The 25,899-nt window shown below is 36.6% G+C and overlaps 1 protein-coding gene and 1 long non-coding RNA gene across 39 annotated transcripts in view; one reads left to right on the top strand and one right to left on the bottom strand.

The window, feature by feature from the left end:
- Positions 1 to 25,899, top strand: part of MAP2 (microtubule associated protein 2) — a 308,431-nt gene that overhangs the window by 106,320 nt on the left and 176,212 nt on the right. The window contains exon 1 of one of the 33 annotated variants that reach the window (XM_051849188.2): positions 25,574 to 25,699. The exons of the other annotated variants lie outside the window; for them this stretch is intronic. The gene's annotated coding sequence lies outside the window, so the exon portion shown is untranslated. Of the gene's footprint in view, positions 1 to 25,573; positions 25,700 to 25,899 lie in introns of those variants that run through there. 33 annotated transcript variants of the gene reach the window in all.
- LOC108176883 (uncharacterized) overlaps positions 1 to 25,899 on the bottom strand; it is a 75,491-nt gene that overhangs the window by 49,194 nt on the left and 398 nt on the right. The window lies entirely within an intron of this gene.

The following is a 25,899-nucleotide window of genomic DNA, read 5'->3' as shown; positions in this document are numbered from 1 at the left end:
ATGCAGGACACTGGCTCTCAGTGAGTGGTTCCTAGACAGCAGCGTCAGCATCAACTACCCTCTATCCACTATCCCAATCATGGCAAATACAGAAATTCAAGCCCAGAACCTATTATATGATGAGCTATAGTTTTCAGGAAAAAATGTTTTTGTAATTTACATTATATATTTAGCTTTTTTGTTATTTTATTTGAAAGGCAGAGAGACAAAGATGTTCCAAATGAGTATACTCTCAGGCTGAGTTAGGGTGAAGCTAGGAGCCCAGAGCATCATGTAGACTCCAATCTGAATGTTAGGGACCCAAGAATTTGAGCCTTCACCTGCTAGCTCTCAATATATGCATTAGCAGGAACCTGAATCATAAGAAGAGATAGAATTGAAACCAGATATTCTGCTTTGGGATGCCAGCATCCAAAGTGGCAACTTAAACTCTGTACCAGATCCTTGACTCTGGGGCAGATATTCAAAATTAATAACTGGGTATCAAGCTAATGTACAAAATAGAATAGCAAATATTGCACGGATAGTATAAATAGTATTGTTTCTATTGCTTCTGAGCCTTTTGGCATATCAAGTATACAGTTTTATTTCTACTTTAGTACCACTATGTGCCTACATCTGTATGTCTGAAATACACAAAATTTGTTTATCTTAAATAAAACTTTTTTTAAAAAAGAAAGCCATCACCAAGTGTGTTACTTTGACCTTGGACCAGAACTGTGGACCAAAATAAACTTCTTTATTTAAAAAAAAAAAGAAATGAAACCATTTTTTAATTTTTATATAATCTATCTGCTTTAATTTTAAAAAGTTTATTTAATTTGTTTTTCTATTAAAGCTACTTTTTTCATTTATGAAAAATATTTAAGATGCCACATTTCACCTATAGTTTAATTTTGGTTTGGGTAAGATATTGAGAGCTCAGTCTTTTCCAAGCTTGGCTTCTATTTCTCAGACTTTGCAGTACAACTGAAAGAGTACCAGGATTTAGAATCTTGGAATGGATAGCCAAATCCAGGTCATATTAGGACTCATGAATACAAATATTTCCATGGAAATGGAATTAAAAGATAGGTTTTCTTTTGCAAAAAATTTGAAATTTCTGCATATTTTTTCATTGTATACCTTTACCATTAACTCTGAATATTCCTATTATTTCTCTTTAATGTTTTATTAACCATTTAAAAAGTATGTTCACATTACTAGCCCTCTTTCTGGAGAAGACCAGTTAATTATGTTTCCTAACGTATGTTTGTGTCTAAGTATAAGGAGGTACTATTTGTCTTTCAGAATGGAGTTTGCTGTGTTATAGATAAGAACTAAGGAGGGTTTCAAACAGAAATGTGGTGGCATGGATGACATATCAGCAGTAGTCAAAAGTGAAGAGAGCGCAGAAACTTCATTTACAATGTTAGAGCAAAAAGGGAATTGCACAAAGAAAGGAAACAAGCAAGCCTGGGAACTGAAAATCTACTGTTACCAGACTGTATTTAACTAGGAGGGCATTCAGTCTAAACCAATGTATTCAATGCATTGCACATCAACTAAACTGAATAAGTAAAGTTCTCATCCAACAGTTGTATGTCTGCTTTAATAAAGAGATAGTAGTTGAACCTGTGGGCTGGGGAATGCTGTCTGGTATGAGAGAGGAAAGCATATATCCACTATGAAAAGCAATGGCATTAGTACTAAATCCATTAAAACAGCTCTTAAAAAATGTTCTGACCAGGAATTTTATTTATCAACATATTCAGTATCTTAATAATAGCAGGTCCTGTAAAATCCCTTTTAAATTGCCCTAAAGGTAGAATTCCTTTTACAGGAAAACAGATCCATCCATCCCTAAAGTGCATCAGCGACATGAAAAATGACCCAAAGAGAAGCAAGGAATACTTTGAGAAAACATGCATGTCACTAAGTTCCTATGAGATTTACATTTCCCGTTTTAGCTATAACCTTTAAATGTGCTAATCTCTATCCTCGACCAATTACTTACTTCTAGACTGCTGACCATTTGTTACGGCACAGCATTTTTTGTTGTTCTTTTTTTTTTTTTTTTCCGTTAGTTACAGTAGAGAGGAAATGAATTCAATAATTCTGTGAGTATTGGGAATAGATTTTATTTGATTTTAATGACACTATTTTTATGTTAATGTGGTATTAATACAAAGAAAATGGATTCAATGTAGTCCATAGATATAAATCTAAGAATACAATGAGAGTATAATGATATTCCCTTCTTCCTTCTCGCCCTCTGAAGCCCTCCTAACTATCTTCCTCTCTCTCTTTCTCTTTTAGTTTTTGAGATAACATATTTTTAATTTACATTACAGCCAAGGGCTTAAAACACCAATAAATAACATTATATTTGACATATGCAGAAGAGAATAGCGAAAAGTGTAGAATGACAGTACCTAAAGTCAATCCAAGTTTGACAAAGTACTCCACCATCATCAAGCGCAAGAAGCCCTCTGTATTTTTTTTTTTTTTGTTTTTTTTTTTTTTTTTTTTTGGACAGGCAGAGTGGACAGTGAGAGAGAGACAGAGAGAAAGGTCTTCCTTTGCTGTTGGTTCACCCTCCAATGGCCACCGCAGCCAGCGCCCTGCGGCCAGCGCACCGCGCTGATCCAATGGCAGGAGCCAGGTGCTTCTCCTGGTCTCCCATGTGGGTGCAGGGCCCAAGCACTTGGGCCATCCTCACTGCACTCCCTGGCCACAGCAGAGAGCTGGCCTGGAAGAGGGGCAACCGGGACAGAATCCAGCGCCCCGACCGGGACTAGAACCCGGTGTGCCGGCGCCACAAGGCAGAGGATTAGCCTAGTGAGCCGCGGCGCTGGCCAGCCCTCTGTATTTTTATCCGACTTTTTTTTTTTTTTTTTTTTTTTTTTTTTTTTAATGCTTTGGCTCTTCTTCCAAGAGGAGCTCCAGGGAGGGTGGGTCAGACATGATGCATCTTGAAGGAGAGCTTTTTCTTTTTTTAAATATTTTATTTATTTATTTGAGAGGTGGAATTACAGAGAGAGGGAAAAACAGAGATGAGGTCTTCCATGCACTGGTTCACTCCCCAAATGACCACAACAGCTGGAGCTGAGCCAATCTGAAGCCAGGAGCCAGGAGCTTCTTCCCAGTCTCCTGTGTGGGTGTAGAGACCCAAGCACCTGGGCCATCTTCTACTTTCCCAGGTCATAGCAGGGAGCCAGATTGGAAGAGGAGCATTCGGGACAGGAACCCTTGCCCACATGGGATTGCAGTGCCTCAGGCAGAGGCTTAGCCTACTATGCCACAGCACCAGCCCCCTCCCCGACTATTTTCAACATCCAGCTTCCACTTTGTTTCCAAGAGAGCTACTTCAGTTCACAGCATCTCATGGCATGTGCATCCCAGAAAGCAGGAGGAAGAAATGAGATAAAGATGCCTTGTGTTCTCATATTGCATTCCACCATACTTGGCTGTAAAGATGAACTATGGTCATATTAAGAATAAGCATGTGCCCAAATAATATTTGGGATTTCCTTTCCTGAAGAAGGAGAGAGTAGGTAATAAACAACATTTTTTATCCTTTGCTGATCTTGTTAATCAAAAGGAGAAGTACATATAATTAGAGCTGCACTGAATGTTCATGGTTCACTTACAGGATTATAAAACAAATAAAGACAGGAATTCAATCTCTTGTAAATTGTATAATTTGAGACCTTAAAATTATCTGAATTTTGTTAGGCTAAGTATTTTTCTAAACTTGAATTAAATAATAAATTAAACTAGTGATTTGTGTTTAAAATACATTGTACATCTGAGAATTTCCAGACTGCCAGCTAAGTGTCTAATGTATATTATCATTGTTTTCTTTATAGCCATTCAATAATAAGGGCACCCACCTTTTGTTACAGTTGATGAATCTGAGCATTAGAAAATGATTAACACTCTCCCAGTTATATAAATTGAAACAACTGAGTTGAAGTTTAGTCCCTCTCTGTATGATTGACAAATACGTATTTTCCTCCAGATTGTTCCTTATCCTAGTAGTTTCTCAGTATTTAGTGGCATTTGCATTCGAAGTGTTCCATTAATCTTCAGATTGTGCATGTTATGGACAAATCATGTATCTACTAATTGAAGAAATACTGAATTTACTATTTTTGCTGATGCTGTGAAGTATTTTTATCGTTTATAAGCTATCCATGTGCCTTTGCTATGTTTAATTTCTGATCAAAACCAGATCATCATATTGTGCTGAGCATATGAGATGGTGTGATAAATGGGAAATACAAATAGTTTCTGCCCCATAAAAAATGAAAGAGAAAAAGTAATAGATTAATAGAAAAAGATAAAAATAATGTCCTTTTGTTTCTAAGTTCTTATTGCACCTGAACTTTCTTGAGTTTTTGGCTTATTTTGTCTGTGTTCTCTGTAGCAAAACATCTGCTGTTCTTCTTTCAACATTTTTCTCTCATTATTAAATATCAAGGCTTTTAAAGCCATTTATCCTAAGCAAGCCTGCCTAGTATGTGCTAGTGATTATTACTTTTGAGTGCTACAGCAAAGAAAATACAAACATTCCTTTCAGGACTCTGAAACAATCTCTCATAATATAATTATAAAAAAGCACATTTGCTACATTTATGCATCTTAGCTTTGAAAATAATAAATCAGATGTTGAAGAAGAAAAGTTATCTTTAATATTTTTGAGAGATGTATTGCTTTACAGATACAACCTATTGGTATGGTAGTTTAAAATAATTTTAAAAATTTAAGTTATGTTAACTAAATTCTGAAATTTGATGATAAAATTTACAACATATGTATCAATTAAAGCTATCTCTGCAGACAATTTCTTTTATTATAAAAACTAGTTAATTAATTAATTTGAGAGAGAAATCGAGAAAGAGATCTCCTGGGTCAGCATTGTGGTACAATGGGTTAAGCTGCCCCCTGCAATGCTAGTATTCTATATGGATGCTTGTTCATGTCTCAGCTATTCCACTTCCAAACCAACTCTATGCTAATGCACCTGGGAAAACAGCAGAAGACCCAAGTTCTTGGGCCCCTGCACCCATGTAGGAGACCTGGGTCGAGATCCAGGCTACTGGTTTTGTCCTGGCCCAGCCCTGGCCATTGTGGTCATATGGGGAGTGAACCAGTAGATGGAAGATATCTCTTTCTTGGTCTCTGTCTCTCTCTCTCTCTCTCTCTCTCTCATCCACACCCCCTTGTGACTCTGCCTTTTAATTATATAAATAAATCTTTTTTTTTTTTTTTTTCAAAAAAGCAAAGACAAAAGATCTCTTTCATCTACTGGCTCACTCCCTAAATGCCCTCATCAACAGGGACTCGGCTGGAGCCAGGAACCAAGAATTCAAACCAGATCTTCTGTATGGGTGGTAGCAGTGGAATCACTTGAGCCATCAGTGCTGCCCTCTAGGGTCTGTATTAGTATGAAACCTGAGTCAGGAGCCAGAGGGCAGGTTGAACACAGGTACTCCTGTGTGGAATGCAGATATCTAAACTAATGTCTTAACCACTAAGCCAAGTACTCATCCCCAGAGAACTCTATCATGCTAAAAAAAAATACTAATTTCTAATGCTTTATAAATTCCTCATACAAGAAAGCAAGACTTGAAAGAAATTTTCCAAAAATGAGTGCCATAACTATATGTGAGTGGTAGAATCATATACTCTATATTTCTGCTTCTTTTTATTGTTTTATGCTTTCTGAAATGTCCATAGTGAAAATACAACAAGTAGGAAACCAGAAAATTAATATTTAAACATATACTTTGGAAGTGAGTATTAGGCCTACCCATTAAGATACGACTAACTGTACCCCCCGCCATAACCCCTATTTGGGTGTCTGGATTCAAATTACAACTCCATTCATGATTATAGCTTTCTGCTAATGCACACCAGGAAGGCAGCAGGTGATGGCTCCAGTGATTAGGTTCGTGAGACACCTGAATTGAGTAAATACTCCCAGCTTCAGCCTGGCCCAGGTCAGGCCATGGCAGGCATTTGGAGTGTGAATCAAAGGGTAGTTATATCTTTCGCTCTCAAATAAATTATTAATTTAAGTAATTTATTAATATAAGTATCTCATTGTCAGGGCTTACTTCTGGTTCAATCAGTGTGAATAATGGTATTATGTTGTTCTGGGGGTCCATGTGTACCTAAATTGGCTTGTGTTGGAAAGTGGATGTAGTATCTCTTTCCATGGAGGCTAGGAGAGTTGCTCACGCATCAAAACCATTCCCAAGAGAACTAGCATGAGAGAGGGGCAAGGAAGGGGCTGGTCCAAGTATGAGAGAGGTCTTTCCAGTAATTCTGTTAACACATGGAGGGTAGAGGCAGGATCCAGCCCAGCTGGAAAAAATGGAGCTCACTGCTGGAAGAAGGAACCAGGGGATCCCTAGAAACTGGGGCTCCACAGAGCCATCCAGGAACCTGGCTGCCCCAAGTGGCTAGCAAAATACCAAGATAACCAAAACTGTGGAACCTCCACCTCAAAGCATAGTGACTTGATTGTTTGTGAACCCTGTAAGTAGCAGATGTGATGCTCTCTGTTAGTTTGCCATTACTAACTAATAGCTAACGTTTCTTGAATACTGTGTGTGTCCAGCACAGGCTAATCTATTTCCTGGGTTTATGTCATTCAGCTCCTACAACAAGGTAGTTACTGTTAGGATCTCCATTTTCCAGATAAGGAGTCAGAGGTAATGAGTAGTTGATGGTTTTGTCCAAGGACCTTTGAGTAGAATAGGTTGTTGTCTGAATAGTTCCTATTCTCAAACTACTACCAGGTCTGTGATTTACTCATCTGAGGCTTTGGTGGTACTCTCTCCTAATAGAAGAAACTGGTGTGTGTGTGTGTGCGTGTGTGCGTGCGTGAGTTTTATTTGAAAGTCAGAATTACAGAGACAGAGTAGAGCAGAGAGAGAGAGAGAGAGAGAGAGAGAATTTTCCATCCCTGGTTCATTCCCCAGTTGGCCACAGCAGCCAGAGCTGAGCTGATCCGAAGCCAGGAGCCAGGAGCTTCTTCTGGGTCTCCCACGTGGGTGCGGGGGCCTAAGGACTTGAGCCATCTTCTACTGCTTTCTCAGGTCATAGCAGAGAGCTGGATCGAAAGTGGGCATAGCAGAGAGCTGGATCAGAAGTGGGGCAGCCAGGACTTGAACTGGTGCCCATATGGGATGTCAGCACTGCAGGTGGCAGCTTTACCTGCTATGCCACAGTGCTGGCCCCTGGTGTGTGTGTGTGTGTGTGTGTGTGTGTGTGTGTGTTTTGGGGTGGGGAGAAGGGACTTCATTCTGGAAGTCCTCAAATTAATGTACTAAGGCAACACTGATCAGTCCTTCTACATCACTCTGTATAAACTTGATCTATAAATATGTCAAATAATCAAATTAACTGCAGACTTTGATGTATTTTTGGCTCTTTTTTTATATAGACATCAATTTTATCCACCTAAATCATAAACTTTATTAGAAGAATGTCTCAATTGCCACAAATTCTGTACGAGTCACATTTCAATAACTAAGCAAATTATTGCTCTGTATTAGCAGTTCAATTTTAAAGAATTAGTTATTTACTTAAAAGGCTGAGAGACAGAGATCTCCCATTCATTGTTTCATTCCCCAAAGGCCCACAGTAGCCAGAACTGGACCAGGCCAAACCTGGGATTTGGGAACTCAATCCGGGTCTCCCATGTGGATTGCAGGGACCCAACGACTTGGATTGTCACCTGCTGTCTCCCACAGTTCTGAGAATTGGGAGGAGAGCTAGGAGCTGAACCCAGGTACTCTGAAATGTGACATTCATTGCTACAGTCAATATTTGAAATATTTCTTTTTTCAAAAAGAAACCCAATGGTACTCTTAGCTACCACCTCCCACAGCTTTCTAACCCTTTCTCTCCTCTCATACCCCAAGCAACTGCTAATCAACTTTGCATCTCCATAGATTTTCTCTATTCTAGATAGTCATATGAATGGAATCTTACAACGTGTGAACTTTTGTGACTGCTTTCAATAGCATAGTATTTTTAAAGGTTCATCTGAGTTGTAGCATGTACCTAGTTGGTTCTTTGTGCCACACTTTTTAAAGTGTTCCCACGCCTCACTCTTGGTGCCAGTAAAATGCACCTCTCTATTTATCCTTGAAAACTTCACTAGATCATGGTAACAATTCCAAGGATCCCTCAGAATTCCAAGTTTGTGACAGTGTTGTGGACAGGTTTTTGAACTTTACAAAGCTTCAGTAGCACTTTGTACTCCTTTGGAGATGCCATTGTCCTCCTAAGCACCTTTTCATCCATAAATATGTAGATAGCCATGCATGCTTGGCTCAGTGACATCTTCCCTTGTAGTCCTGCAAGATAGCTACCTTCTATTGCAGAGGAAAGCTGATGCATGGCTTTGAATGATAGTAAAAAGGAAGCCAGGAAGCCAATAATAAGGAAGAACGATTAGTACATTTTTGATAGGTTTATAATTTTAGATTCCATTCATAAATTGCCAAGCTAGAGTAAAACTGTTGAGAAATAATGCAAGATTGTATGTATTAGTTCTGAAAGTTTCTCAGTGACACCAAATTAAATATATATAATTTTTTGATTTAAATAATATAGAAGATAATATAATTTAGAAATTTTCTTATCTCTGTTTCTAGTTATCTTTTCCTTTAAACCTGATTTATTATATAGTGGTAACTGAACTGAGATGGAGTGTTCTAGGTCTTTGTTCTATTCACTGAAATTCAGTGAAAAATAATAAAAATATTTAGTAACATATTAGTAAACCTAGGATGAATTTCGCATATATAAAAAAGCCACCAACGGCGCCGGCACACCGGGTTCTAGTCCCGGTTGGGGCGCCGGATTCTGTCCCGGTTGCCCCTCTTCCAGGCCAGCTCTCTGCTATGGCCAGGGAGTGCAGTGGAGGATGGCCCAGGTGCTTGGGCCCTGCACCCCATGGGAGACCAGGAAAAGCACCTGGCTCCTGGCTCCTGCCAGGATCAGCGCGGTGCGCCGGCTGCAGCGGCGGCCATTGGAGGGTGAACCAACGGCAAAGGAAGACCTTTCTCTCTCTGTCTCTCTCTCTCACTGTCCACTCTGCCTGTCAAAAAAAAAAAAAAAGCCACCAAAATAACTTCTTTAAGACTTTCTTGGAATGAGGTTATGGGTAAAAATGAGATAAATTATAATAAATTAATATTTTAAACTATTATGCTTTTTATTTCAGAACTGTTTCAGCTTGAGATGGCTAATTTTTACAATTATTTTCCTAAATATTTATTAGTAACTTGATCTGTGCTACAAACTGGATTAGTTGCTTTCAGTTTACTTATGACAAATGCAAATGTAAATTACACACACAAAATTATATAAATTTCCATATTATTGTTCCAGCTGTCAGGATAATCCCTGCCAGAGACTTTAGTGGATTTTTCACTGTGATTCACCTTAAGTTTGAAGTGACATCAAGAAAGCCAGGTAGATGAAACTTAGAATTTCCTGGAAAATTTAGGGTTTTGGTTTGCAGTTTTAGGGCTCGTTATGGATTTAGATACAATGCAAAGCAAATTATGGTCCCATAAACATGGAAAAATTAAATGTAGATGATACAAGTTTATACAGAGAGTATATATGACCTATTACCTAATACAAGATCATTAAATGTTCTGCCATAGCTATAAATCATCTTCTACAGGCCATTTTTTTTTCAAAATAGATTTCAGTGTTTCTCAAATAAAAGCCATGTAATTCAGATCTTTAGCTGATCCCCTAGCGGTTTTCATTCTGATATATTTGGGTTCACAATATGAACTGTTGTGATTATTTAGTGCATGCCATGCCTTTAAACGTCTTTGCCTCCTTTCCTTTAATGCCTCTGGAGTTGGACTTTGATGCCCACCTAAGAAATACGAGCAATCTTAAGTCAGTGAATATTGTCAATATATTAACTAAAAAATTCCACTCATCAGGCACTTTTTATAAGGAAATTATTTATTACAGTGGGAAATATTTCAGACTTGTGACTTTTATTTTTGCCTATGCTAAAGCAATAATTCTTTATTACTGTCATGTATTGCTTAACAATAGAGGTTTGTTCCCAGAACTCTGATATTAGGTAATTGCATCATTATGTAAATGTTATAGAGCGTATTTAGGCAAAGTTTGATGGTATAGGCCAGTTGCTGCATGCAGCCTCTTTCTTGATTTTTTTATTTTTATTTTTATTTTTATGGCTTGTTCTTAACAGACTCAATATAGTTCATAGACCCAATTCTAAGAAAATATTAATTTTTCCTTCCTTCCTTCCGGCTCCCTCTCTCCCTCCTTCCTTCCTTCTCTCTTTCTTTCTTTTTGTTTGTTTTTGAGATAACATATTTTTAATTTACATTAAAGTCAAGGGCTTAATTCTCTACTACATAAAGAGTTAAGTTAAAACCCAAAATGATCCTTGTTTAGCAGGAATATAGGCAAGGACTAGAAATGATAGTCAAATGTAAAGATGACCATTCCACCCGTATACAGTAAATTTTTATGTAATCAAAGGTCATTTAAGCTATAATAATATAGCATACTTAACCATTGGTTTGACACAGCATAAAACAAACTTTGAAAACCTCTATTTGTGGGGCCAGAGCTGTGGCACAGTAGGTTAATCCTCCACCTGCAGTGCCAGCATCCCATATGGGCACCAGATCTAGTCCCAACAGCTCTACTTCCTATCCACCTGTATGCTATGGCCTGGGAAAGCAGTAGAAGATTGTCCAAGTCTTTGGGTCCCTGCACCCATCTGGGGGACCCGGAAGAGGCTTCTGGCTCCTGGCTTCGGATTGGCCCAGCTGGGGAGTAAACCAGAGGATGGAAGACCTTTCTCTCTGTCTCTCCCTCTCTCTGTCTGTAACTTTACCTCTAAACAAATAAATAAAACCTTAAAAAAAACTATATTTTCAGCAATACTCACACACACAGGCATTTCTTCTAGTTTTATTTTTTGGTTATTTTTTTTTCTTTTTTAACCTAGCTCCTACATATAAAAGAGAGCACATGGTGTTTGTCTCTTTGTGTCCGGCTTATTTCCTTCAGCACAATGTCCTCTAGTTGCACCCAGTTTGATGCAAATGGTAGAATTTCATTCTTTTCTTAGCTGATTAATATTCTGTTATGTATATATACCATATTTTGTTTCTCAATTCATCTGATGATGGACATCTTGGCTGATACCATATTTTGACTACTGTGAACAGTGCTACTATAAACATGGTGGTGCAGGTATTTCTTTGATACAACATGCTCAATTTAGTTTCTGGTCAATCTAAATTTTTTCAACTTAATTTTTTAAATAACTTTTAATTTATAATATAGTAAAAGGCTTGATGGTTCTGTGAAATAAAGAATTCAACAAATAAAACGTTTAAAAGATTAACGCCTGGCAGGAAAACAGGCAAGGGCTGTGGACAATAATCAAATGAAATGATGTTCAAATCTGCTATTCCACTAGAGTGATTTTTATGTTGTTTGAGTAGTGATACTTAGCACCCTACCCTCCCTCCTGCCCACGCTCCTTCCCTTCCTCCTCCTTCCTTTCTTATTTGTTCTTTTATTTTTTACAATGATTATTCTTTAGAGAAAGGATTCCTTTTTGAGCTCTATAATTTCCAAATCAACATCGCAGCATAGGCCAAACTTGACTTTGTCTTCTTAAATCTTATAAAGACACTCAGCATGAAAATTTTTCATTATTTTTCTTCAGAAAATACTACTTTCATTTGATGACTAGTCCCACTGTTCTGATTCATATCATAAATTAAGTCAAATGAGTGGCTGAATTGTGAAGGAGCAGAGGTGAACATAGAATCAATTAAATCCAGCAATTGATTCCAAACCCAGTGCATTCAAGTTTGCTACAGAAATACTATCCAGTTCATATTTAATGTTAGTTTGTCTTTGTATGTAGCATTCTGTAAAAACAGAAACAATCCACATATCTAAAGGTAATACTACAAGTAATCTCTGAAGTGATAATCAAACTGGACACTTTTAAGATCAGCAGGTGAAATGAACACAAGGTTTAAGTAAAAATTTAAGTTGTTATTCCAGATTATTCTTTTCTGTCTTCAATAATGAGGATTGGGAAAAAAAGATGGGTATAATTTTAACATTTTATTGTAAAACCAGAAGTTGTATTGTTATAGACTTGAGTTAAAAAAAAGCTACTGAGGTGTACCTGATTCTCAAAGGCAATAGGGAAGCCATCAATTATTTTTTCGTAAATAATAGCAAGAATGAGATTCTTTGTTAAGCATTTTCTATCTGTTTAAGAGTGAGTTAACTTCCTCCTCACTGAACAGAGTTTAGGTATACAGTAACAGACTTGAAAAAATCAATGTGAACAGTACCAAGATACAAATACTTGTTTCAATACAGTGTTTCATTAACTTCAGAGGTAGAGCTGAATATTGTGGACAATTGTACATATTAATCCCAAATGGCCAACACATTTATATTCATCTTTTCCAATGTCTACTTTGTTTCTCCAAAACCAATTCATTATTATTCTTTTTATATCCAACATTGTATACAGAGAAAAATAATAGGTGGTCTGTTGTCCTTTTGCTCTGACCCACTGATTTCTTCAGTTGAATTACATTTTATTTCAACTTCCTTGTGGAAATAGAACAACATGAATTAAGTTCACTCCATCATTTTTCACTGAAAAAAAATTAGAGGATTTTCTGGCATTGGGCATTGTGAGCTAGTGCTATGAGAGTACTTCAAAATGTTCATGGAAACTGAAATTTAAAGGTAAGTATACCTTGGTACAAAAAAAAAAAAAAGGGAATGTGCATAAACTTTTCACAATATGTATTTTCCACAAATTTGTTGAAATAAAATACCAAAAGTGTCGAAATCATGGTCAGAAATTTACTATCAAACATTTCAGTCTAAACATCAGTCCCTACCACGGTCAGGAATACAAAATGCAATCCTGTCTCACCACTTCCTCCCTCCCTCCTCTAAACATTTTCAGCTTGTAGTTCTTCCATCTCATTACATCATCAGTTGTATTAACCCCTTGTAAATTATTTAACAGAGACAATATTCCCAGGCAGAAATCCAAAACATCAAATTCCCTGCGGCAAAAATCAGACAACAGATTTGTGTGTCAGATACTGCCAGAGATGATCTGTATTTATGATCAAAATATTCCACAGCTGATGCTCTGTGACCTTAGGTGAGCTACATAACCTTGCTGAGCCAGACACTACTATCTACCTGAAAATTAGCAATGACATATATAATGTGTTTGGCACTGGGGCCAACCACCAGACATTATGCTCATATCTCTGTGAGTGATCACGAAAAAGGAAATTAAGCTCATATTGGTCAGTAATGCAGCAATGCTGCTTCTTGATAGAATGAGGCAGGTGAAAGACCATGCGAGACCATCAGTAAGAGTCTTAATCATGAGCCTAGATTTTATTAGAACCACAAGACAATTATTTTAGACTTTTAAAAGAACATGACTTAATTACAAATCAATCATCAAATACTAATGAAATGGCTCTGAGTTTCTCGATAGTGTACTAGATAATGATGTAGTACAAGCACATAAACAATGTTTTTGTCCTCAAAGTCCTTGAAGCACAAGATGATCAAACTAATACATAAAAAGAAATAATGTATAATATATACATACACCTGTAGTTTCTAAAGTACATTATCCAAAAAAATCATGTAGTTTACCTTTTAAGAAGAATGTGTAAGATTTTTTGGTTCATTAAACTTTTATCTAAATATAGTCATGGTATATATACTCCAGATTTTTTTATCTTAATTATGCTAGTTGGCTTGTTAAATTACATGTAAGCCTCCCCTGATGTAAATTAATTCAAATTATATTGAAATTTTTATTTTTTTTCAGTGACTCATTATTTAATTAAACTTGAATATGTATTCATTTTCAGATTTAAAACTTGGAATGAGGGGTGTGAGTTTGTCTTGGGGAAAAAAGGCTTCACCTAATCTTCATTTCTTAAAAGCAAAAAAAAAAATCTTATTTATTTGACACAGGGAGAGATCCCATCTACTGGTTGTGTCCCCAGATGCATGCAACAGTGGCTTCTGGAACTGGGTAGGGCCTAAGCCTGAGAGCTGGAATTTCAATCCAGGTCTCCCCAGTGGATGACAGGAACCCAATTACTTGAGCCATTACCACTGCCTCCTGGGGTCTGCATTAGCAGGAACCAGAGCCTTGTATCAAACCCAAGAACTCTGATGTGGGATACCGACATCATAACTGATGTCTTAATGTTTGACTAAATTCTGAATCTTGCTTAGTTTTACATACATATTTTCATTCATTCTCCTCAACAGTTCTGCAAGGTGGGTGTTCCATTCCCCTATGAGGTACTTGCTCCAGAATACAGTTGCTAAGTCTTGTAGCCAGGATTCCTAGCCAGGTTGTTGTGATTGCAGTGCTGGGGTATTTTCATTTCACCCTTCTTTACTAGAATTCACTATATTTATTCCATCTTTTACTTAAATGTGAACCTAGAACTCACAACATAGGGTATATTGGTTTAGATAGATCATTTTGCAAGAGAGAAATTTGAGGTGTTAGTCATATACATATATTTTGAAATTAACATATCTCATAGATATAAGAACAAAATTCCATAAAAATGAAGACAAAATGTAATATATGGAACATTACTTAATACAGTGGAAATCTGACAAGTTCTACTTATGCATATTGATTATTAATAAGCGAATGTTTTGTTCATAAATCTCAATAGAATACAGTTCTTCCTTGTCCTGAATCAGTGATATCTTAAACCACAGTAGTAGTGGGTAAACTACTTAGAAAATGTTTAAAACTATTTTGTATTCATTTCTATATTCTAAAAATTTTCTTTAAATGCCACATTTCTGTTTTAAAGATTTTAAGAGCAATCTAAAATTATGTTTTTCTGTCAATATATCTTTCTGTAGAAAGTACAACATTGAACACTTGCTTTAGAACTGTGTGAAAACAGGAGATCAAGTTTAATTTTTCATAATTGTTTAAAATAAATATGTGATGTTATCTTAGAGCTTTCTTTCATTCTGAGCATTTGTATCTCTTTTTTGAAGCTTGCACCCCAACATCAAAAGAATCTTGAAAATGACAAGAATAACAGAGTGGTAGTAGGAGGAGTGTTTATTGCAGCTTGTGAGGAAGAGTTAGAATTTTCACCTTGGCTTTGAGAGGGGAGACTGTCTATGAAATAATCTTATTATATAAACCTAAAAGCTTTAGAATAATTATTTTGCATGTGATCTTTTGAATGTTGTTCCTTCTTCCACTTCCAATTAATGTTCCTGATCTTCCCAAGTTACTGCTTAGGCCAGAATAGGGATACGTTACCTTGAGCAAGGCATTCCACTTCTGAGGCTAAAGCTTCTCTTCTGGTCAGTGGGGTGCCTCATTATAGGTGTTGGTGTGTGTTTTTTCTTTCTTAACTTAAATAACATAACCCATGTAAAGTGCTGATACTCATTAATGTATATATTGGCTATTTTTTTAAGAAACCATTGAATTATTAGCTAAGAGCAAAACAAAATTGCAGTTATGGACTACTTGGCCTTTTACTCTTAATCCATTTTTTAGTTATCCTAAGCCAATCACGAGATTTAATTGTCTGTAGTCAGCACTGCAAATCATCAATATTTTTATGGAGTCGAAACAGGTGTGATGTGCACATTGAAACACAGTTATAGCGGATACTTCATTATTCAGGGTTTGAAAAGCCAAGGTCAAGATTGCATCAGGCTTTGTTAAATTTGAACATTCTGGTCATTTCACTGCTCATTAAACAATCTATGAGAACACAGGCAGTGGAATGGGAAACAGATAAGGTGGAATACAAAGCTATTTTTGTCACTCTTTAAAGAAAAACACTACTGATAATTTTAAGTGGATTTTAGGTATGAAATAATGGTGTTTCCTGTTCTGAATACATGGGGGTGGGGATAGCAGTGATTTCATTATTTAGCACATTTAAATTAGGTTATTTATGCTCCACTAATTACCGAAGGTAGTTGTGAGTTTTCTATAATGTGCTAATCTTAATTTACACTTTACCATCTGTCTGTGTCTTAAGGCTTTGTAGATTTCACTGTGAAGTATCTTCTTGTAGATTAAAGCCATCTCTGGCAAGGCATCTTCTTTGGAAAATTGCCTGGTCTGCATTTTTGGGTCTCTAAATCAGAAACACAAGACCTAGTACGATTCAAAGAGCAGGTAATTATTATTTTTAATGTTGTTTTATTTTCATAGACTAGGACTTGGAATAAGTATTAATCAGTTGACCTTGTGAGAACAACGCTCTTGAGCATGTTGTACGTTATTAGTCCAGTCACATGGCTAGTATCTTATTAACCTAAGACATTGTTCTCTATATAATTTAACCATATTTTTCTCCTCCAAGAGTAAAAGGACAAAACATCAAATTAGAATGTACTTTATTGTTTGCTTTTAGCATACAAATTAGTATTTTGTTTTTGTTACAATTTAAGCTCCTAATTTTTTCTTGAATAAGATCTTAGGCAAATTTGTATAGTCACATTCATTTTACATACATATGGGTGTCTGTATATATACATACATGCAGAAATTACGATCTCTATGTTTGTATGTAGGTATACGACTGGGTTAGCAAGAATATACATACCTATTCAGTGTCACAAAGTGTGTGTGCATTTTTAGTGCTACACCTTAAAAGTCATCTGTAACCCATGTTTATAGCAGCTCAATTCACAGTAGGTAAGGTATGGAATTAACCCAGATGTTTTTCTGCTGATGACTGGATAAAGGCAATGCGGTATATATACATAATAGAACACCACTCAGGCATAAACATGAATGGAATTCTATCTTTTGCAATGAAATGGATGCAACTCGAGACCAGTATGCTTAGTTAGATAAGTCAGACCCAAAAAGACAGGTATGTTTTCTCTGATTTGTGGTAGGGCACATACAGAATAATAATAAAAAAACCCACTGAACATATAAGAATGAAATTGACATCTTAGGATTTAATTATTGTTTATAACCCTTGGCTATACTACTGTGGAATAGTGGTCTTTCTACATTTTACTTGTTGAACATGATGGTTAGTGGTGTATTAAGCCTGTGATTATAAAGTAAATTAAAAGCATGTTATGGCAAAAGTTAAAAGAAAAAAAGGAAGGAAAGAGGAGAGAAGGCAGGAAGCATCCTTATGTTCTTAGAATAGTATCTTTGAAATCCATAAAATCTGTCCTCTTTATATTAATAAAAAGATTTGAAAAGAAAGCAGAAATCAAACAATTATGTAGTTATATATTCTCAATGTTGTCATAGACAAATAGCTTGATCTATGAAGTCAGGTAGAACCGAGTATCAACCTGAATCTGTTCCTTCCTGCTTATATGATCTTTATGCATCTCTTCGAACACCAGCTGCCTAACTATAAATTAGTCTATATCAAAAATGGTATCCTGTGAGAAGTAAAAAAGAATCAGAAGTATTTCAAGCAGAGATCCCAGGATGTAAAAGGCTCCCAAAGTTAGTTCACCTTCTCTTAGGAAAGAGGCAATACAAAATCTGAGTCTCAAGGGGCTTACGCGTTGTTAAAAACAAGATAAAGAATCTGACATGAGTGGTTTCCAAAACCATGTGGTTAACCCAGATTAGAAAACACTTCTGTAATATTGTTATGTAACATTCTTCAAATAATTCAGATTTCAGAAGAATTAAGTAAGTCTCCTTCTTTTATTTTGCACTGGTCTTGTATTTATCAAAAGCAGAAAGATCAACTAAGATATGAAATTACCGATTTAAACAGACCGTTGTGACCTCATAATGGTTTTAGGAACGTAGTAAGAATTAAATGAGAAGTCCATGTAAAGCAGCACAGTGAAGTTAAAATAAGTGGTAGTTTTTACAGTAATTTCCTTTATTATTGTTATTGTTAAATTTGGTATCATACTGAATACAATAAACTTGCAAATGGGTATGAAAGCCAGAGTTCTTTTACATCCTTGGTATTAGAATATAGTCAGTTTTTTGCTGAAAATGATCTTCATTTTCCAATACTCTTTAAATGGAAGAAAGGAAAGAAATAGCACAAAGGAACTCCTTTCCTCTTTTTGTACACAATGAAGCCTTATATAGTGTCAGTCTCAATAAAGCACCAGAAATAAATGGAGTGCTGTTTATTATCTGGAAACAGAGTATCCTGATTGCTTCATTTCGTTTAGACGTATAAGTTAGGCTGCATTTCACACTAAACTGGACTTCAGGATCCGAGCATCTGTAGGAATGCATTTCCTGAGTAGATTAACCAAATTTACATTATTGTAATAAAAACATCTGTGGTAATCCTATGAGGAAACAAATCATTCAGTTTTTGTAGAGAAAATAGGGAGCTCCACAAATCTCCTATTTTTATCCAGATCCAGTTAAAAAAAATTTTTTTTTTTTTTTGGACAGGTAGAGTTATAGACAGTGAGAGAGAGAGACAGAAAGGTCTTCCCTCCGTTGGTTCACTCCCCAAATGGCTACCACAGCCGGCACGCTGTGCCGATCCGAAGCCAGGAGCCAGGTGCTTCCTCCTGGTCTCCCATGCGGGTGCAGGGCCCAAGCACTTGGGCTATCCTCCACTGCGCTCCCAGCCCACAGCATGGCATTGGACTGGAAGAGGAGCAACCAGGACTAGAACCCGGCGCCCATATGGGATGCCGGCGCCACAGGCGGAGGATTAACCAAGTGAGCCATGGCGCCGGCTGGTTCAGTTAACTTTCATTCAGAGAGATGATTAAGATGACAGCCTGCCTAGCTGCCTACTCAGCAGATATTCTGCCCCCTTTATATATTCTTTCTTCGCTGAACTAATAGCAAAGCTTATGCTCTCAACCTGCTGTACACGTAACTTTATGACTCATTTGACAAATGTGAAGTACTTCAGATGGCATAGAAATGACACACAAGTACAGACTGTCACAAATGTGACCAGTGGTTCAGTGATACCATCAAAGAATTAGTATCCTTCATCTTTTTACATCCTACTGTTTTAACATGCTCCTTTTTTTTTTCCAGTCACCCTTTTTGCCTCAAAGCCACAATATGGCTGCAGCACCTTCTTACATCATATCTATATTCCAGCCAAGAAAGAAAAATGGTACATTCTTTCTCCTCCTAAGAATGTGTGTTTTGGTTTGGTAATAAAGACTTTCCCCTGTTTTCCCCTTACATTTCATTAGCCAGAACTGGATCAGTTCCTCACTCTTAAACCCACACCAGAGCAAGGGAAGTGTCTGCCAAGTAGCCAGTAGATGCTGTCTGCTGCAGCTCTCTTCAAACAAGAAGAAAGCCAAGATCTACGCACTAAAGCAAACTTGTACAAGGATTCACAGTTAGCGGCGGGGATAAAAATTATCCCTGTCTCTTGTGGATTCCATACTACCAACTTGTGTCACTCTATTAATTAATCACTTGTTCATTGAAATCCTCTCTAGAACTGTGCCACTATTCTTGAGTATCAACCTTAATTAATTTTATGGGATAATTTGAAACATATGATACTGATAAGTAATTCACCAGACAAGAGGTTTAGAAAAATATTTGTTAAAAGATACATTCTATTACAATGTTTAGAGAAGTTGATATAGGTTTAAATCTGTCAGAAAGTTTCTTGAAGCATATTGTCTTCTCTGCAGCTACTGTATATGCTACTGCTAGCTGTTTTCATGACAACAATCACAAGTTGGATGCTCTTTTTAGCTATGACAGGGCCATGCTGAATAGGCCAGCTGAGAGCTATTTTACAAGAAAATTTAGCAATTACTTTGTGGTAATGGATATCGGTTTGTGGCACATCCGTTCCAGTTTCTGCCTTGTTAAACACTTTAAAAGCAGCTTTGGTTTACTTAGCCTCTCTTTCTGACCCTCTGGGAACTACAGGCTAATGCATCTTTACCACAGGTGGTGAACAAAGCTACATTGGTCATAATCACATATTTTGCCCATTGGCATTAAATAGAGAAGGCTACTTGGACATTTTTTGTAACTTTTGATTTTTTGCTGCTTCAAATAATGGAAATATTACTGATTCATTGTAACACAACGAGCCGATGTAGTCTGTTTCCAGATCATCCTATTTTAAGCGTTTTTAATTATTTAGAGAAAGGAAGCAAATATTTTGCTAATTCCAGAATTGTCCATTCTAGTGGAAGCTATATTTGTGAATTAGTCCATCTTCTACAAGAGTTCTTCAAAAAGAAGAATATTATGAAAAAAATATGCCTGGATTTCACTGGTTTTTGTACCAAAATAAACTTCTCTCTTAATTCCATTTTACCATGAGCTGTTTGAAGTCACCTCCTATTTTACATTAGAAATGAATTTTAGTGCAATTACTTTTGGACTAAGATTCTTAATAAAACGCTTTATTTAAAACAATATTCTAGGCTATCCTCTGAGACAGATGAACCATACTCAAAGCATTAAATCTATTCCCAATATGTATTTTGTGGAAAAATTAATGTGCAGAGCTCATATGCTTATGATTATAGAAATATACATATCCTTATAGAATAATATTTACTCTAAATTATAATAGTATAAGGTTATAAGTGTTGTGTCACAAATGTACTGTTACTTTGCTACATATCCTTTCACAAAAAATAGCTGATTATTCTGATTCTACAACTTGGTATTTTTTGTGCACCTGGAACAATACTTCTGCAATATTGATAATGAATATGAAAAGTCTCCTGGGTAGTATTTCTCAATTTCTAAGCCAGAATTAACCAGATAAAGCTGAATCTTGAGGAAATGGATCAGGAGACCATTTTAGGTGATTAATAAATTATCAAGATTACTATTGCAGGTAACTAAAGTCTATAACAGTTGCCATATCCAGAAGACTCAAGAATAGAAACGGTTTTGTCATGGATTAAATATTTCTGGAAACACTTCCTACTTATCACAGTTCTCATAATGTACTTTCACTTCATTTAATATAATTAAGTAATTAAAGCCTCTCAAGTTTAGTCAGATCTAAGTTCCTTCAAATGGAATGCTAAATGGTGTATATGATTTGCATCAGGGATTTTTGACTTGGATACGTCCTCTTGGTCACCTTGAGGAGGTCAGCCTGGTCCTCTCTCATATCCTATCTTTTATTACAGTTAGTTCAATTTTTTCTTAGCAACATCTAATCAGAGGAAGATAAATATGTCGGTGCTGTAAAATCTGTAGCACCTGTAAAAGATTTTATATTACCATGCCATTAGCTATTAGTATAGGAAGAAAAATTTTGATTAAATACACAATTTTTGAACTAAGTAGAAAACTTACAGTCCATCCTTTTATTAATGCAATCATGAAGCTTTAAAAAATGAAGGGCTTGCCTAGTGTTATAAATAGATCGTGGGGCAGGCTTCATAGTGTAGCAAGTGAAGCCGCCACTTGCAAAGCTAACATTCTGTATCAGGGTGCTGATTGGAGTTCAGCTGCTCTGCTTTTGATCTAGCTTCTTGCTGATGTACCTGGGAAGGCTGCAAGAGGTAGCCCAGTTACCATCAATGCGACAGACCAGGATGCAGTTCTTGGTTCTTGTCATCCTCCTGAACAAGTCCTGGCTGGTTTTGACCATTTATGGAGTGAATCTTAGAAGATTCTCTCTCTCTCTCTCTCTCTCTCTTTCTCTCTTACTCTCTATATGTGTATATGTTTTTACCTCTCTATCACTCTGCCTTTGAAATAAAGAAAAACAGATTGCACAGTAATTGGATCAGTAGGAATGTATGCCATTAATAACATCTATTCCTCAGTCTTTCTTTTCATCAACTATCAATTTCCATTTTTTAGAGCTAGCATGCAAAACATTAACTTTAGAAACATTCTTTTATATTGTATTGTTCACCCTAGAAAGCCCATTGCATTCACTTGAAGGATAAATTTCCTAATGATTTAAAACTGATTTTATTTTGAATGACCTTATCTTGTCTTTGCATAGAGTCCAAAGAGCACTTGAATAACTATTCTGATTAGAAGATATTTTGGTAATTTCATTATGTGCAGAGTTAATGTAGGTAAAATGCATAGTGCTATTTATCTTCGAGATTTTAAAAATTCATGTAAGAATTTCCATTTTAAAAATTAGCATTCTGGTAAAGAAAGCCTGTGTAGTTTGTGCAGGCTTACATCACGAAAAGCCTCTCTTTGTGGAAATCATAAATTATTTTCTTTCTAGGGAAACCAGAGTATGATGTAGCCAATTAAGAAGAAAAGTGGATTCATTGCTAAGAGTAGGTTAAAGTGCTGTTGCTTTGTACACATAACATTATTTATTTCTCCTAATGATCTTGGGAAGTACAGATTTATTGAACCTAGGCTACTTACTGTCCCAAAGGCTTCACAGCTAGCAAGTAAGAGAATTCCCTTTTAAACTTAAGTCTCATCAAAAGCCACACATCACTCCTGCACCATATTGCCAGTAAAATCAAAGAATTTAAGTGAATAAATATTCTTTTTGATTTAACAAATTATTTATGTTATGGAATCATAAGACATTAACTTTCTGCCAAAACAAAAGAAATAAAAGGCTGCATAATTATCTCTTGAGACCAGATATTCTATTTTTTTCTCTACTGTGAATTGGGGAAAGGAACTTTTGTAAATAAAAATATAAAAATAACATTTAATTTAAAAAAAAAACAGCCCATTTTATTTTTCCTTTTTTCCTGTAAAGTTGTCAAGTTCTAACCTGTTATGAACAAAAATGTCTCCCAGACCATTTGGAACCTTTGCTTAAAACAACTTCCTACATTCATCCCAACTACTTCTAATTTTAAACACTGGGATTTAGAGACAGACTTAGCACAGTGCCAAGAACATAATGCATTTAAATAATGTTGAATTTATGCTTTTAATAACGTCAGGGTTTAGCCTGAGCAAGATACTTGATGTCTGTAACCCTTTGTGAATTTGTGTGTCACTTCCATCATCTCATAAATAGTTCATTCTTTTGAACATCCTACTATGTGTGTGACTGAAGCTTTCTTAAAAATGCTTATTGCTAAAATTAATTAAAATTAATGTAGCTTGGAGAATTGTTAAGAATCTAGTGAACACTGAGAAAATCTACTTTGGGTTGTCACAAAAACATTTAAAACAATATAAAGAAAATGTGGAACATATACATTCTGGAATGCTATTCAACAGTAAAAAGAATGAAATCCTTTCATTCTAGACAACATGGATGAACCTTGTAAACATTATGTTAGGCCAAATAAAAAATTATTTAACCAAGTGGTTAGAATGGTATAGTGAGAAAACCTTATATTAGCAATTATGAAACACAGCTCCTGATGCTTTTTTGTCCATAAACCTGATGTTTGCATTGATGAATATATATATATGCAAACTAAGAAATGCTTGGGCTCTACACATTTACAAGATTCTCATAAACAACAAAGATAACATACCCAAAAATGCTTGATAAACAGTACATTGATGTCCAGGTAGAAATGCCTGTGTGGTTATTATTGGTATTAATAGCACTATTTAATACAGCCACTCAGAATTTAACAGGTAATTTCAAGTCATTTTCTCTATTTTCTTGCTTCTATTACTCTTTCTTTGGGGCTGTGCCTAGCATATTGCTTTTCTGCTACTTTCTGCTTTTCCCTACTTGGTACTTTCTGCTTTTATCTAAGAGGCATTTGAGAATGTTGGCACAGTCTAAAGAACTGTAGGAAGGATCCCAAGCCCTTTGAACATTAGTGGTACGCTGGTAACTTACTCTCAAGGGGAGGAGGGGGAGAATATGTAAAGCAGCCCTAATGTATAGAGCTAACAGATTTCTGTATATAAATAGTCCCCTGATGGCCCATTTCAAAATCACTGTGATATTGACCAGAGTTGGGAAGGGATGCACAGACTAGCTGTAAGAAGTGGGTAGGAGCTGAGATTAGCACACATTGCATAGACCAGGTTTCATGTCAGTGAGGTCCACCAGATAAGGAAATGAGTATCTTTTGAAACTTCGAATTTAATAGAAAACATTGTCCTTCGATTTGAACTATCAAAATAAGATGGTAGTTAGGATACTGGCACGTGGATTCAAGTCCTGGCTATGCTTCTGATTCCATATTCTTGCTAATGTAGATGTGTGGAGGCAGCAGATGTGTGCTCTAGTGGTTGGGTCCCTGCCTCCTACACCAGAGAACTGGATTCAGTGCCCTTTTCTAGGTTTGGCAATTGCAGGCATTTGAGGTATGAACCAGCGAATGAGATTTTGCTCTCTGTCTTTCCCTGTGTCTTTCTGCCTCTCAAATAATTTTAAAAAATAGAGAGAACCTCCCCTTTGACTATGACCTTGTCTAAACAAGATAAGAGTCGGAGAACTCAGAGGGCTTCCATAGCCTTGGAAACTCATGACTGGAGCATAGGGAGATTACTGATGCCATAGACAGGAGTGTCAATTGGTAAAGTCAACAACAGGAGTCACTGTGCACTTACTCCTCATGTAGGATCTCTGTCCTTAATGTGCTGTACATTGAGATTTAATGCTATAACGAGTACTCAAACAATATATTTCACTTTGTGTTTCTATGGGGGTGCAAACTGTTGAAATCCTTACTTAATGCATACTAAACTGATCCTCTGTAAAAAAAAAAAAAAAAAAAGAAATTATCAATTCCCAACTTGACTCTCACTGGGATTAAACATGACAATAGGTCTGCTCTGATTTCATCATCATTTAAAAAAATCATCTATTATTTTTCACTTTATGTTTCTGTGTGGGAGCAAACTGTTGAAATCCATACTTGATGTATACTAAGCTGATCTTCTGTATATTAAGATAATCGAAAATGAATCTTGATGTGAATGGAAGGGGAGAGGGAGTGGGAAAGGGGAGGGTTGTGGGTGGGAGGGACGGTGTGGGGGGAAGCCATTGTAATCCATAAATCGTACTTTGGAAATTTATATTCATTAAATAAAAGTTTAAAAAAAATTATTTAACATAGTTTTTATAAGTAACATCCAGTATAGGCATCAGAAAATCTGTGATCATATATATGCACTGTTCATTAAAAATGCACTTATGAGGCCGGCGCCACGCTCATTAGGCTAATTCTCTGCCTGCTACGCTGGCACCCCGGGTTCTAGTCCTGGTCGGGGCGCCGGATTCCGTCCGGATTGCCCCTCTTCCAGTCCAGCTCTCTGCTGTGGCCAGGGAGTGCAGTGGAGGATGGCCCAAGTCCTTGGGCCCTGCGCCCACATGGGAGACCAGGAGAAGTACCTGGCTCCTGGCTTCGGATCAGCGCAATGCGCCAGCCGCAGTGCACCAGCAGCAGCGGCCACTGAGGGGTGAACCAATGGAAAAATAAGACCTTTCTCTCTGTCTCTCTCTCTCACTGTCCACTCTGCCTGTCTAAAAAAAAAAAATGCACTTATGAAGTACTATTCAAGTTCATCTGAATTCTGATTCTAATTATGAGATCAGACAACAGATTTATGGCATCATCTTGTTGATTCACTTAATGTGAACATATTGGCTGTGTTGAGAAGACGAAATCCTCAGTCCTCAATGTGAATTTGATGACAAAATCATGTCTGTGTTCCCTATCTCATTACGAAAGAACACAGTTGTCCAGTTCTTCACAGGTAATATGAAGGTAGATGGCAGGAAATGTTTCTCTGTTTAAGCTGCTGAGTGTCTCTTGGATTTAGAATATAAGCACGCCCAAAAGTGAAACAACACTTTAGTAGCTACTGTCCAACCTTGATGTCAGACATCACAGGAAGTTTCACCTGTGTGTACCTAAGTAGGTATATGAGTGCCTGAGTAGTGTGAAGAATGAGTC

This window comes from Oryctolagus cuniculus, chromosome 3 (assembly GCF_964237555.1).
Source record: "Oryctolagus cuniculus chromosome 3, mOryCun1.1, whole genome shotgun sequence".
Classification (NCBI taxonomy): Eukaryota; Metazoa; Chordata; class Mammalia; order Lagomorpha; family Leporidae; genus Oryctolagus; species Oryctolagus cuniculus.
This window is presented reverse-complemented; position numbering and strand designations above follow the sequence as displayed.